This window comes from Suricata suricatta, chromosome 12 (genome assembly GCF_006229205.1).
Source record: "Suricata suricatta isolate VVHF042 chromosome 12, meerkat_22Aug2017_6uvM2_HiC, whole genome shotgun sequence".
NCBI lineage: Eukaryota > Metazoa > Chordata > Mammalia > Carnivora > Herpestidae > Suricata > Suricata suricatta.
The window spans coordinates 10,659,703-10,674,025 of NC_043711.1; the positions used below are offsets into that span (position 1 = coordinate 10,659,703).

The 14,323-nt window shown below is 39.4% G+C and overlaps 2 pseudogenes; both read right to left on the reverse strand.

The window, feature by feature from the left end:
- Window positions 1-1,841: 1,841 nt before the first annotated feature.
- Window positions 1,842-2,793, reverse strand: LOC115274368 (annotated as a pseudogene).
- A 9,512-nt stretch (window positions 2,794-12,305) lies between these two features.
- On the reverse strand, window positions 12,306-13,243 carry LOC115274369 (annotated as a pseudogene).
- Window positions 13,244-14,323: the final 1,080 nt, after the last annotated feature.

A 14,323-nucleotide genomic window follows, 5' to 3' on the forward strand; every position in this document is an offset into this window, starting at 1 on the left:
TCTTCTATAGTTTTCAGCATACAGGTCTTTGGTTAGGTTTATTCCTAGGTATTTTATCGTTTTTCATGCAATTATGAATGGGATCACTTTCTTGCTTTCTCTTTCTGTTGCTTCATTTTTAGTATATAAGAATGCAACTGATTTCTGTACGTTGACTTTGTACCCTGCAACATTACTGAATTCATTGATCAGTTCTAGAAGGTTTCTGGTGGAGTCGATTGGGTTTTCCATGTAGAGTATCATGTCGTCTGCAGAAAGGGAAAGTTTGACTTCTTCTTTGCAGATTCTGATGCCTTTTATTTCTTTTTGTTGTCTGATTGCTGATGCTAGGACTTGCAACACTATGTTAAACAACAATGGTGAGAGTGGACATCCTTGTCGTGTCCCTGATTTCAGGGGGAAAGCTCTCAGTTTTTCCCCATTGAGGATAACATTGGCTGTGGGATTTTCGTAAATGGCTTTTATGATGTTTAAGTAAGTTCCTTCTATCCCAACTTTCTCTAGAGTTTTTATTAAGAAGGGATGTTGTATTTTGTCAAATGCTTTTTCAGCATCTATCGACAGGATCATATGATTTTTTTTCTTTTGTTTTGTTGATGTGGTGTATCATATTAATGGATTTGCGAATGTTGAACCAGCCTTGTAACCCAGGAATAAATCCCACTTGATCATAATGGATAATACTTTTTATATGCTGTTGAATTCGATTCGCTAGTATCTTGTTAAGTATTTTTGCATCTGTATTCATTAAGGATATTGGCCTGTAATTCTCTTTTTTCCTTGGGTCTCTGCCTGGCTTAGGAATAAGAGTGATATGTGCCTCGTAGAATGAGTCGGGTAGTCTTCCTTCCATTTCTATTTTTTGGAATAGCTTGAGAAGGATCGGCATTAACTCTGCTTTAAACGTCTGATAGAATTCCTCTGGGAATCCATCTGGACCTGGGCTTTTATTCGTTGGAAGATTTTTGATAACTAATTCGATTTCTTCACTGGTTATGGGTCTGTTCAGATTTTCTATCTCTTCCCATTTGAATCTTGTTAGTGCATGTGTTTTTAGAAATTTGTCCATTTCTTGTAGATTGTCCAGTTTGTTGGCATATAATTTTTCATAGTAATCTCTGATGATTGCTTGTATTTCTGAAAGATGTGTTGTAATAGATCCATTTTCCTTCATGATTTTGTCTATTTGCATGTTCTCTCTTTTCTTTCTGAGGAGCCTAGCGAGAGGTTTATCAATTTTGTTTATTTTTTCAAAAAACCAACTCTTGGTTTCATTGATCTGTTCAAAATTTTTTAAAGTTTATTTTTGAGAGAGAGAGCGAGAGAGAGAGAGAGAGAGAGAGAGAGAGAGAGAGAGAGAGCCAGCATGAGTGGGGGAGGGGCAGAGAGCGAGGGAGACACAGAATCTGAAGCAGGCTCCAGGCTCTGAGCCATCAGTACAGAGCCTGATGTGAGGCTGGAACTCATGGAGTGTGAGATTGTGACCTGAGGTGAAGTCCAACGGTTAACTGACTGAGCCACTCAGGTGCTCCAAGAAGAAATTATCCTTAATATATCCATGTAGTCCTTTGAAATAAGTGAGAAACTCCAAATTTTTCACATGCAAGGTGAGGAATAACATTGGGTGAGTAGGAAAATTACAAAAAGGGGAAAATCTCTTGGGTATCAGAGATATCAACAGGCTTGATAAAGTGAGTTACATAAATTGCACAGAGGTCGAAATTTAAAAAAAGTTAGAAATTCCAGGAAAAAAATAAAAAAGGTATATTTCACTTCCACAGTTTGATTAAAGAATCTCAACATTTGCCTCAGACTTTGGGTTCTGCAATCAAGTAGCTTCTTCAGCTCAGGACAATTGGACCCTTTGTAGCTGCCATCCCAGAGAGTCTCATCAAAGCCCCCTTTATGTCTCTGTTCCTCAGGCTATAGATGAACGGGTTCAGCATGGGCGTGACCACCATGTATATCACCGAGGCTTTTGCACTTAGCGGGAGCTCTGGGTAGCAGCAGGGCTAAGGTATACTCCTAGACCCATAAAATAAAATAAGGAGACCACCGAGAGGTGAGATGCACAGGTGGAAAATGCTTTATACTAGCCCTGAGCTGATGAGATTCTACATATGGAGGAAACTATCTTAGAGTAAGAGTAAAGGATCCCAATGAAGGGACCACCAGCCAGCAGCATAATTCCAGAATACATCACCATGTTATTGAGAAAGGTGTCAGAACAGGCAATCTGGACCACGTGGTCGAGCTCACAGAAAAAGTGGGGGATTTCCACCTCTGTACGGAAGGACAGCTGCAACACCATTAAGGTTTGTAACAAGGAATACAAAGTACTCATGATCCATGACACCAGAACCAGCAGTCCACAGATCTGGGGGTTCGTGATGACCACGTAGTGCAGGGGATGGCAGATGGCCACAAAGCGGTCATAAGCCATCACAGTCAGGAGACAGATGTCTGACTCTGCGAAGAGTAGGAAAAAATACACCTGTGTGAATCAGTCTGCATAGGTTTTGACTTTGCTCTGTGTCTGGATGTTCCACAGCATCTTCAGGATGGTGGTAGAGGTGAAGCAGATGTCCACAAAGGACAGATTTGTGAGGAAGACATACATGGTGTGTGACGGTTGGGGTCTGTGCTGATGGCCAAGATGATGAGCAGGTTTCCAAACACAGTGATCAGGTACATGGAGAGAAAAAGCCCAAATATGAAGGGCTGCAGCTCTGGTTCTTCTGAAAACCCCATAAGAAGAAATTCTGAAATTCCAGTATCGTTTCCTGGGCCCATGTGGTGAAGGTCACTGCCAGTAAAAGAGAAAGTAATATGACTAATTTTCGCACATATGGGCATTGTTCAAATGCTACTATTTCAATATTTCACATAATTTCAATATTTTGTGAATGGATCCCATTTCCTCCATGATTAGGAATTTTCATTCCCAACATTGGATATTTCCCAGAAGGCCAGGTAATGTACAGCTTTAATAGGAAGTTATTTCATGCATTTACAGAATATATATATAGTGTAGACCATGTTTTCAGCATTTCCAGCTCATTAAGTAGAAAGTGACGAACAGGAAAATCCCTACAATTCAGTGATGGTGACAAGATATACACAGACATAAAAATTACATAATCCTGAGTTGGGGTCAGAGGCTATGAAGACAATGAAAGCAGGTAAAAAGAAGGAGTGGATGGGCTGTTATGTTGGGCTTTCAGTCACGATTGGCTAAGAAGGTGACATCTGAATAGAAATCTCAAGGAAGAGAGGGTGGAAGACAGGAGATCTTCCTGGCAGGGGAAAGGCCAGTGTAAAGGCCCTTAAGATGTGTTTCTTTCAGAAAAATCAAGACTCAGAAGGAAGTCGGTGTGTTGAATGGAATGGACAAGAGAGAGAATGATGAGAGGCAGTTGCAGCAGAATTTGTAGAATCATGTGACCTTACAGCTGCTTAAAGTCAAGACACAGGGAGTTTCTCATCCACACTATGTACCTCTTGAACTTTATTAATTTGGTTGTAACAGAATCCTGTCAACTGAACAACTCTCCTTAATATCATCTGCTGATTGAGTCTGACCTGTGTATTATAATGGTGGCCTTAGAATAGAGGGGCCCGTGTACCCTTGCTCTGACTGCTCTCACAACACACACACACACACACACACACACACACACACACACTTTCACACACACACAATAAAGGACATCACTCCTCCTGTGTGTGTTACTCCTATGTCCTTCTTACCTCCCCCTCCCTGTCGCAACACACTGTTTAGGATATGAATGCATACACATCACATTACCTTTCCCAGAAAGAAGGTAGAAATAGTACCCAGAAATTCTTATTCATAGCTTCCCAAGGACAAATAGTCTTGGGGCTCCATTTTGGAATGGTCGCTTTCAGATTTGTATGTAAAGAAACATTAAAAAAATTGTGTTCAATGAACAGAGAGAGAGAGAGAGAGAGAGAGAGAGAGAGAGAGAGAGAGAGAGAGGCAGACACTGGTGGTATTCAATCCTGGTTATATCCCATTTATGTCCCACAAAAATAATTAAAGAGCAAAAATAAATTTGTTCATTGGACAAAACTAGTGACATCTTCATGGTGTGCAACACCTTACAAATTGAACATAACAAGAGAATAAAGCAATGCTTCACAAAATTTGGGCATTTTTCTTAACAGATAGCAGAGAGCAGACGGCTCTATTTTCCTGTGTGTAATACATATTCATTTGATCAGTTTTTATATGGTCGGATAGATGATGAAGTGAGCCCCTTAATCACTGTTCTTATATGACATCTTTTTGTTGTTGTTGTTCTTAGGCTTTGGGTTTTGTCACGTTCTTGACAAGTCTGATGAACACAACTAGTGATTGTTCTGTTCCTTGTTCAATATGTAGAGTCCTCCTCAGACTCTGAAATCCTACACATCCCATTACAATCTATCCTCCTACTCTGAATAATCTTCATGTGACTTACCCAAATATATTAATTTGTACTCACATTTATTTCACTGCACTCCTGTCTGTCATGATGGCATAATTACAAAAGGATCAGGAACTTCTGTTCATCTTCTTCTTTGCAAAAGCATGTGGATATATATGTGCACTTATATAGAAACAAATTCGAGAAAATGAGACATTAAGAAATACAAAGAATGACAGACAAAATAAACCCAGGTTAAAAAGAGAAGTTTCAGAACAACCGTATTAAACAAAATTGAATGGATTTTGAGAAGTAACTGAAACATGATCTATAGGAGCAGCAAGTCAACAAAATCAACACAGATGAATAATAAAATTCCCCAAGACCTGGAAATAAAAGAGTATAACATACAAAGTTCTTAGACATTTCTGGCACCTAGCTGATACTTTTTTGTTTGTTGAATGAATGAGAAATTAGGTCTCATTCTACATGGACATTTAATACATGACAGAGCTGTGTTTAAATGTAGTTGGAAAAGACTGGATTTTTGAGTGAAAGCTGTCATAAATGGTTTTCTATGCAGAATGAAGTGTGGTGAGTCCTTCACACATCTCACACACACACACACACACACACACACACACACACACACACACACAAAACCCTTAAGGAGTAAAGCCCCAGTGCAAGAGTAACCATTCCATTTTAGATACATATCTAGAAAATTACATATAAAATCTACATGTGGGAAAACCATCACAGTTAAGGCAAAAAACCCCAGAAGCAAGAAGATAGATACATTTAACTAAAGAAAATTTAAAACTATTTTATGGCCTCAAATGCCATAAAGTCAATAGAGAAATTGTGATTTACAACAATTATTTGAAATCCTGATAATTATAGAAAAATAGACATATAATATGTGGCCTAATAATAATAATAATAATAATAATAATAATAGGCAAGTGAACGTGGTGATCAAATATATGAATCTTTGCTTGAGCCCATTAGTAGTTTAAAAAATCAACAAGAGGCCATTTGTAACAACGTGGATGGAACTCGAGGGTGTCATGCTAAGCAAAATCTGTCAGGCAGAGGACAGATACCATATATTTTCACTTATACTGAGGGTTGATGGGGGTGGGGGAGAGGGGAAGGGGCATGATGGGCATGGAGGAGGGCACTGGTTGGGATGAGCACTGGGTGTTATATGGAAACCAACTTGACAATAAAGTATAAAAGAAAAAAACAGAAAAAAATCAAGAAATCTCATTCACACCCATCACCCTGAGACGACACTCAAAATGTTATTACATTGAGTGGGGTTAAAAGTTTTAAATAAGTAGCAAAGGGGAACTTCCTAATTTTGCTCTCAGAAACTTGAAGTGTTGCAATATCTTGCAGAGGCTCCGGCGACAATTAAAAATATTTAAAATACAGATATTCTTTGGGCGCCTGGTTAGTTCAGTTGGTAGAACACGTGACTCTTGATCCTAAGGTTGTAAGTTCAAGTCCCATGTTGGGTGAGGAGATTACTTTAAAAAAAGAAAATTTTTTAATGTTTTATTTATTTTTGATAGAGAGAGAGAGACAGAGCATGAGAGGGGGAGGAGCAGAGAGACAAGGAGACACAGAACCGGAAGCAGGCTCCAGGCTCTGAGCTAGCTGTCAGCACAGAGCCTGACACGGGGCCTGAACCCATGAACGTGAGATCTGACCTGAGCCGAAGTCGGAGGCTTAACCGACTGAGCCGCCCAGGTGCCCCAAGAAAATCATTTTTAAGAATACAGATATTCTTTAACTCATGGCTTCTCAGTCTTTGCATTATGGACCTTCTGGGCCCGATTTTTCTCTGTGGTGGGGAGGGTCATGTGCATTGTAGGATGTTTAGAACATCCCTGGCCTCCACAAACCCTCCTCAGTGTGACGGTCCAATGTCTTTGAACATTTTTCAATATCCTCTGGGGGACAAAATCGCCTTTTGTTGAGGAACATAATACTAACTATTTAAAAATATTTTGTAGCACTGATACATTAGTAATTTAATGAGAAAAACATGAAAGAGCGTCAAAAATGTCTGACCATTTGTAGCAAAATGGATGGACCTAGAGGGTAGTGCTAAGCGAAATAAGTCAGACAGAGAAGGACAGATACCATATGTTGTCACTCATAGGTATAACAGGAGAAATCTAACAGGGGACCATGGGAAGGGGAAAGAGAGTTGGGGAGAGAGAGGGACACAAATCATGGAAGACTATTGAATACTGAAAACAAACCCAGGGCTGAAGAGGGAGAGGAGAAGGGGAAGGGGGGTAGTGGTGATGAAGGAGGGCACTTGTGGGGAAGAGTGCTGGGTGTTATATGGAAACCAACTTGGTAATAAACTATTTAAATTAAAATAAAAAATGTAAATAACAGAGCCACACCATGAAATATCATGCAGGTGTTGAAATAATAAATCAGGGATGCCAGGCAGGCTCAACTGGTGGAGTGTATGACTCCTGATCTCGGGGCTCTGAGTTCGAGCCCCATGTTGGGTGGAGAAAGTACTTAAAAATAAAATCTTTTTTAAAAAAATATTTTATTGTTTCCTTTGCCTTGCAGAAGCTTTTTATCTTGATGAGGTCCCAGTAGTTCATTTTTGTTCTTGATTCCCTGGCCTCTGGGGATGTGTCGAGGAAGAAATTGCTACGATTGAGGTCTAGGAGGCTATTTCCTGCTTTTTCCTCAAGGGTTTTTATGGTTTCCTGTCTCACATTCAGATCCTTGATCCATTTTGAGTTTATTTTTGTGAAAGGTCTAACAGGAGAGACCTGGCAGGGGACCATGGGGAGAGGAAGGGGGAAAGAGAGCAGGGAAGAGGGAGGGACACAGATCAAGGGAGACCACTGAATACTGGAGACAAACCATGGACTGAAGGGGGAGGGGGAGGGGGGGAGGGGGTGATGGTCATGGTGGGGGGCACTTGTGGGGAGAAGCACTGGGTGTTATATGGAAACTAATTTGACAATACACTATTATAAAAAATAATAAAAATAAAAATATGTATATATATTAAAATTTTGAATTAAATAGAAAATAAATTTACAAACTAAAAAAATATATTTTATTTAAAAAAATTTTTAAATAGTTTATTGTCAAATTGGTTTCCATACAAAACCCAGTGCTCTTCCCCATAAGTGCCCTCCTCCATCACCACCACCTCTTTTCCCCCCTCCCCCTTTCCCTTCAACCCTCAGTTCATTTTCAGCATTTAATAGTCTCTCAAGTTTTGCATCCCTCTCTCTCCCCAACACTCTTTCCCTCTTCCCCTCCCTCTGGTCCTCCAATAGGTTTCTCCTGTTTTCCTGTTAGACCTATGAGTGCAAACATATGGTATCTGTCCTTCTCTGCCTGACTTATTTCGCTTAGCATGACACCCTCAAGGTCCATTCACATTCCTACAAATGGCCATATTTCATTCTTTCTCATTGCCATGTAGTACTCCATTGTGTATATATACCACATCTTCTTGATCCATTCATCAGATGATGGACATTTTGGTCATTTAGGCTCTTTCCATGATTTGGCTGTTGTTGACATTGCTGCTATGAACATTGCGGTACATGTGCTCCTATGCATCAGCATTTCTGTATCTCTTGAGTAAATCCCTAGCAGTGCTATTGCTGGGTGATAAGGAAGTTCTATGGATAGTTTTTTGAGGAACCTCCACACTGTTTTCCAGAGTGGCTGCACCAGTTTACATTCCCACCAACAGTGTAGGAGGGTGCCTGTCAAAAATAAAATCTTTAAAATAAAAAAGAACTAATGAATCAGCATCACACCGGTTGACTAGAAAAACGTGTAAGTCACTACAGAGTCAGAAGAACTGGGGAAGAAAAGCTAGGAAAAAAGATTGTGCAGAACATAAAGAATACTTACTATGTGCCTAGGTGTCTTTTATACATTTGAGTTGAAAGTATGTGAATATGTGTGTATGCATCACACAGAAGTTTTTTAAAAGAAATGAAGACTTTAGAAAGAAAGAGACATAGTGAAAATGCACTTAGGTCAAGCAGAATGGCTCACAACCACTGCATGAAACAAATTTGAAGGAAGATCCAAAACCAATTTCTGAACAAAAGGATTTAAAAGAGTCATAATTAAGTGATACTGTCGTGGGTCCAAATCTAAATTTAGATTGCTAAGGACTTGGGAATAACAGAATATGAAAAATTCTTGTATGTGGAAAGTAAGTGATATGTAAGGTTGTAATTCATCCCACATAAAGATATGAGGGCCAGGTATGCTTATGGAAGATAAAAGTGATTCTTTGTCAAACATAAAAATGAATGCCTCCCAAGTGATGTAATTTCTATTTTAGAAATAGATACAATCATAAAAAGCCAACGGGTGCAATAAGAAATACAGAGAGGTGAAAACTAGTTAGAAATATGTATAAAGAATGATTTATGAGAAGTATGCAGAAGGGTATTTACTTTCATTTTTGGAAAGCAGTTCATCATGAGGAAAGAATATTAAGGTGACAGAGCAATTCTTTTAGCAAAAAAAAAATATAAAAAAATAAAGAGAAAACACAGTGGAGGGTGTAGATTATGACTAAGTCACAGACTTGACCACACAAAGCTTATACACTCTCACACATTCTGCTCAAATACATCTACACATCCATAAAAAAAGAAATGGCAAGTAGCTAAGTGGGCAAAATAAATGCCACTTCTTCCTTTTTTTTTTTTTAGAAAAAAAATGAAATAAAAAACAGGAATAAAACCATTCCAACCCCACTATGCACACCGCAAGGACTCCCACAGACAATTTTCAATAAAGAAAGTGGGTGGCTAGCTAACCCAGAATATATTCAGGCTCATAGATAATGAGCTAATTTTAAAGGAAGATCATTTGCATACAATTTCCACATAATAAATTTTAAAACTTCTTTTTAAAAGATATTTATTTTGACAGAAAGGTTGAAAGAGAGCATGACCTTGGGAGGGGCAGAGAGAGAGAGAGGGAGACAGAGAATCCCAAGTAAACTCTGCCCTGTCAGTGTAGAGCTCAACTAGGGGGCTTGATCCCACAAACTCTGAGATCATAACCTGAGCCAAAATGAACAGTTGGTCACTGAACCAAATGAGCCACCCAAGAGCCCCCCCAAAATGTCATTTGAATACTGAAGGGAGAAGGTACTATGATACGTGTGTTTCATGTACTGCTCTTTCAAGGGTGTACTTGTGAGAAGGCGTTCACTCTGGACTTTTCTCATCAGCACAGAAATGTAGTCTAATATGTCCTATCTTAAAAATGAAAAGAAATGTCCTCACCTCCTTCTATATCCTTCCACAGCTAATACTTGACTTTTCTACTCTGGTTAATTGCAAAGATCATCGGTCTTAGGTTCTACTTTTATGTTTCCCACTCCCCCTCTAATTGAGTTTCCACTATTATCATTTAGTTGTCAACCCTGAACCTTACATTTCTGAGTTCAATATTTACTTCTATTTATAGCATGATAAATACATCAATCAACCAATCAACCAATCAATCAGGTTACTAATCAAGCCAGAAAACTACAGCAAACTCTCAGCTCTGGCTAGGCTAGATTGGCTCTCAGGTGACCACAGGAAAATGTTCCTGACTTTCATTCACTTCCCCTTCGTCTGCAGTACTTACTGGGATGTAAAACTCATTTAGATGGGGTCTCTGAGAGGAAGGTCTCTGCATGGACATCAAAATATGTATCTCGTTGAATGGTGGGGGATGAAGCTCTTTCACCAGACAAGAGAGCAGGGGTGAGTCAAACTTCAGTCCCCATCCAGACTTAGGACTGCAAAAGAAATGATCATGTCTTGTCCAGCCCAAAGTTCCACACACTGTGGGGCTGCGGCAGAGGGGGTATTTACAGCCTGTTAGGTCTGCTCATTAGATACATTTCCCTGTTGTTTCTCCCATCTTTAGGAACATGATTCCCCTGAGGAACGGTAGTGTGGACAGAAGGGAAATTATTCCTGCACAATTTCTGTTTCTAGGAGACCTGGCAATAAGCCACCTGAAGCCAGTTTTTCTTACTCTTTTTCTATTACTTCTTCTGCCTTTCAGAGATCTAAACTTCCAGCACCTTATCCCAATCCAGAGTGAACACTTTCTTTTGTTGGAGACTAAGAAATTGTCTTGATTAGGTCCCTTGAATTTTTTGAAGCATTGATTAGAATGTAGACACATCCCCTGATACCTGTAGAAAATAACTTTTCCCGTTTTCAACAGAGATGTTGAGTTTATTCCTTTGATATCAAATCTTGGGCACTACAACCCTGGTTTCATGACAATTTTGCCAAAACAATTATGCTCCATATGGTGATAACACCTTTGGACTCACTAATCTTCTGAGTTGTGAATGTGAGAGAAAAGTTATATGTGAATGAATATCAAATCAGCATTTGTGAATGAAGAATAATGACATGAAAACATAAAAATAAAAACAATATGACTAAAAAATGGAGAGAGGATGTGAATAGATATTTTTTTTCCAATAAAGACATACAGATGGCCAACAGGTACATGAACAGGTGCTCAACGTCACTAATCTCCAGGGAAATAGACTCAATAACCAAGACATGGGAACAACCTTAAACATTCACTGGTGAATGAATGAATGAATGAAAAAATGTGCTGTACTGGATCATTGTGGGCTTGTTCCTCCATGCCGGTGGTGTCCTGCCCCTCATCTACTTCCTCCTTACCCACCAGAACCCTTTCCTGTTCCTTGGGTGGAAAGTAGATGAAATGAGCAAAAGCGTCAAAAGATACAAACTGCCTGTTGTAAAATGAGTAAGTCATGGGGATGTTATGTATAAGTTTGTGACTATAGTTAACAAAACTGTGTTATATATTTGAAAGTAGCTAGGAGAGGGGACCTTGAAAATGCTCACCATGAAAATAAGCTTGTAATGATATATTATGATGGATGGCAACTGAACATATTGTGATCCCTTTGCAGTATATATAACTATTGAATCATGACATTGTACACCTGCAACTAATACAATGTGATGTCAATTACACTTAAAGATATCAGCAACAACAATGATGATGATGATAATGAGGGACAGTTTATCCATGACATTGGCTCAGATCTGAGTCACAAGGATCATGGCCCAGGTGAGTGTTGTGGGCATTCTTAGCTCTAGCATCACTATAAATAGACTGAGGTGTCCAGAGGACAAAGATAAAGCCTGTTTTCAGGAAGAGCATTTAGGACTAAAGAAGAATGGCAACAGATCCAAAGTGAAAGTTGTGATTTCCTATTTTCCTCTATGGTGAAATTATATAAATGGCCTTAGATGCCCAGTGTAGTTTTATACGTATGAATAATTCAACTCATTATTATTTTTTTAAAAGTGTTTGAACTTTCCCCCCATATTTTCAATCTCACCCCTAAATTTCTTTTTTGTGTGTGCATTTTATGTTGCAGTATATTGGTAAAGTATTCATAGTTTATACATAGATGAACACACCTATACTGAGGTGAGCAATTCTGTGGTTCAGTTATTAGTTACAATTCAGTACAACTCATTATTGATTATTCCTTCAGGACATCTAGAGAAATTTTACTTGGCATGAGATAGGTCATTTATGAAGAAACCATTTTTCAGAAATCAAAGTTGTCTTATAAAAGATACAGAAATTTTCAAGTATGTCTGATCAAAGGTCAGAAAGAACTGTGGGAAGGTATGAAGATGGACAAAGGGAAAAACTTGTGTATATCAGACAGAGCAGAAATGTTAGTAAACTGAGTTTTCTGAAATTGTATAGAGAAGTTGACTTCTAAGAAATGGAAAATTCAAGAAATATATACAAGCAAATTCTATTTCACAATGATCATGGCTTTGACTCTATAATCAAGGGCATTTCTTCACCAACAGGGTAGAAGTCCCTTTTATACCTGCCATTCCGAAGAATCTCATCCTTTATGTCTCTGTTCCTCAGGCTGTGGGTGAAGGGGTTCAGCATGGGCGTGACCACTGTGTACATCACTGAGGCTACAGCACTTGAGCGGGAGCTCTGGGTGGCAGCGGAGCTAAGCTACACTCCCAGGACCGTACAATAAAAAAGGGGGACGATCAAAAGGTGAGATGCACAGGTAGAAAATGCTTTATACTAGGCCCAAGCTGATGTGATTCTACGTATAGAGGAAATTATCTTAGAGTAAGAGTAAAAGATGCCAGCAAGGGGACCACCAGCCAGCAATACAGTTGAAAAATATATCACTGTGCCATTAAGAAAGGTATCAGAATAGGCAAGTTGGATCATCTGATTGAGTGCACAGAAAAAGTGGGGAATTTGCAGGCCTGTACACAAGGACAGTCACAGCACCATTAGCCTTGTAACAGGGAATTCAGGACACTCATGATCCAGGACACCAGAACCAGCAGTCCACAGAGCCTGGGGTTCATGATGACCGGGTAGTGCAGGGGGTGACAGATGGCCACAAAGTGGGCATAGACCATCACGGCCAGTAGAAAGTTGTCCCAGCCTGCAAAGAGTATGGAGAAACAGATCTGGCTGATGCATCCTGTATAGGTTATAACTTAAATCTGTGTCTGTATATTCACCAACATCTTCCGGACAGCGATGGAGGTGAAGCAGATGTCCACAAAGGACAGGTTGGTGAGGAAGAAGTACATGGGGGTGTGGAGGTGGGAGTCAGAGCTGACGGCAGGTTTCCAAGCCCCAAATATGAGGAGCTGTAATTCTTGTTCCTCTGAAAATCCCAGAGGAAGAATTTCTGTAATTCTTGTATCATTGTCAGATCCCATATGGTGGTGGTGATGACTACAGATTAGGGAAAGAAAAAGACTAATATTAACACAAATGGACATTAGTAACATGGCAGAAATACTGTAATTAAAATGATGTGTGTGGGGGAAACGCAGGCATAAGATGTAAAATAGCAACATTCACATCCACATGGATAAAATGGGTAAAACTTCCAAAATTAAAGAATATAAAAATATGGGTTTTTTAAGGAAAATATACTTTTTAACACTCAGTGGAGGAAGCAGAAGCTAAAGCTATAATTTTATCATATGTAACCATAAATGGACTCAATCATGCTTATGAAAAAAATGTAGGGGACTTTAGTTGAATACAAAATTGCTATTTTTTTTAAAGCTCATTAATGTACTCTTTTTTTTCCCATAATATTTTATTGTCAAATTGTTTTCCATACAACACCCAGTGCTCTTCCCCTCAAGTGCCCTCCACCATCACCACCACCTGTCTTCCCCCCTCCCCCCTCCCCCCCAACCCTCAGTTCATTCTCAGCTTTCAATAGTCTCTCAAGTTCTGCATCCCTCTATTTTAAAAAACAGATTTCTCCAGGTGCCTAGGTGGCTCGGTCAGTTTAGTATCTGAATTTGTCTCAGGTCTTGATCTTGAGGTTCGTGAGTTTGAGCTCTGCATCGGGCTGTGTGGACAGCTCAGAGCCTGGAGCCTGCTTTGGATTCGGTCTCCCAAAATAAGGGAGACAATTTTGTTGTCATAACTAAGGATGTGCTACTGGTATCTAGTGGATTGAGGCCAAGGATACTGCTCCATATCCTACAATGCACAGCATGGCCTCCACCACAAAGAATTATCTAGCACAATTGTCAACAGTGGAGAGATTGAGAAACACTAATCTAGACCAGAACTTCTTCAATATTAATGTGTATCTGAATCACTTGGGGATCCTGTTCAAATTTGGATTCTGATTTAGCAGGACTTGGGTGAGGTTCAGAGATCCTGTAATTATAACCATTTCCAAGTTGATACTGATGCCACCAATTTTGGTCTGTGGGCTTGTCTTTGTAGTAAGGCTGTGGTTCAGCATTTGAGTCACAGGTAGCTATTTTTAG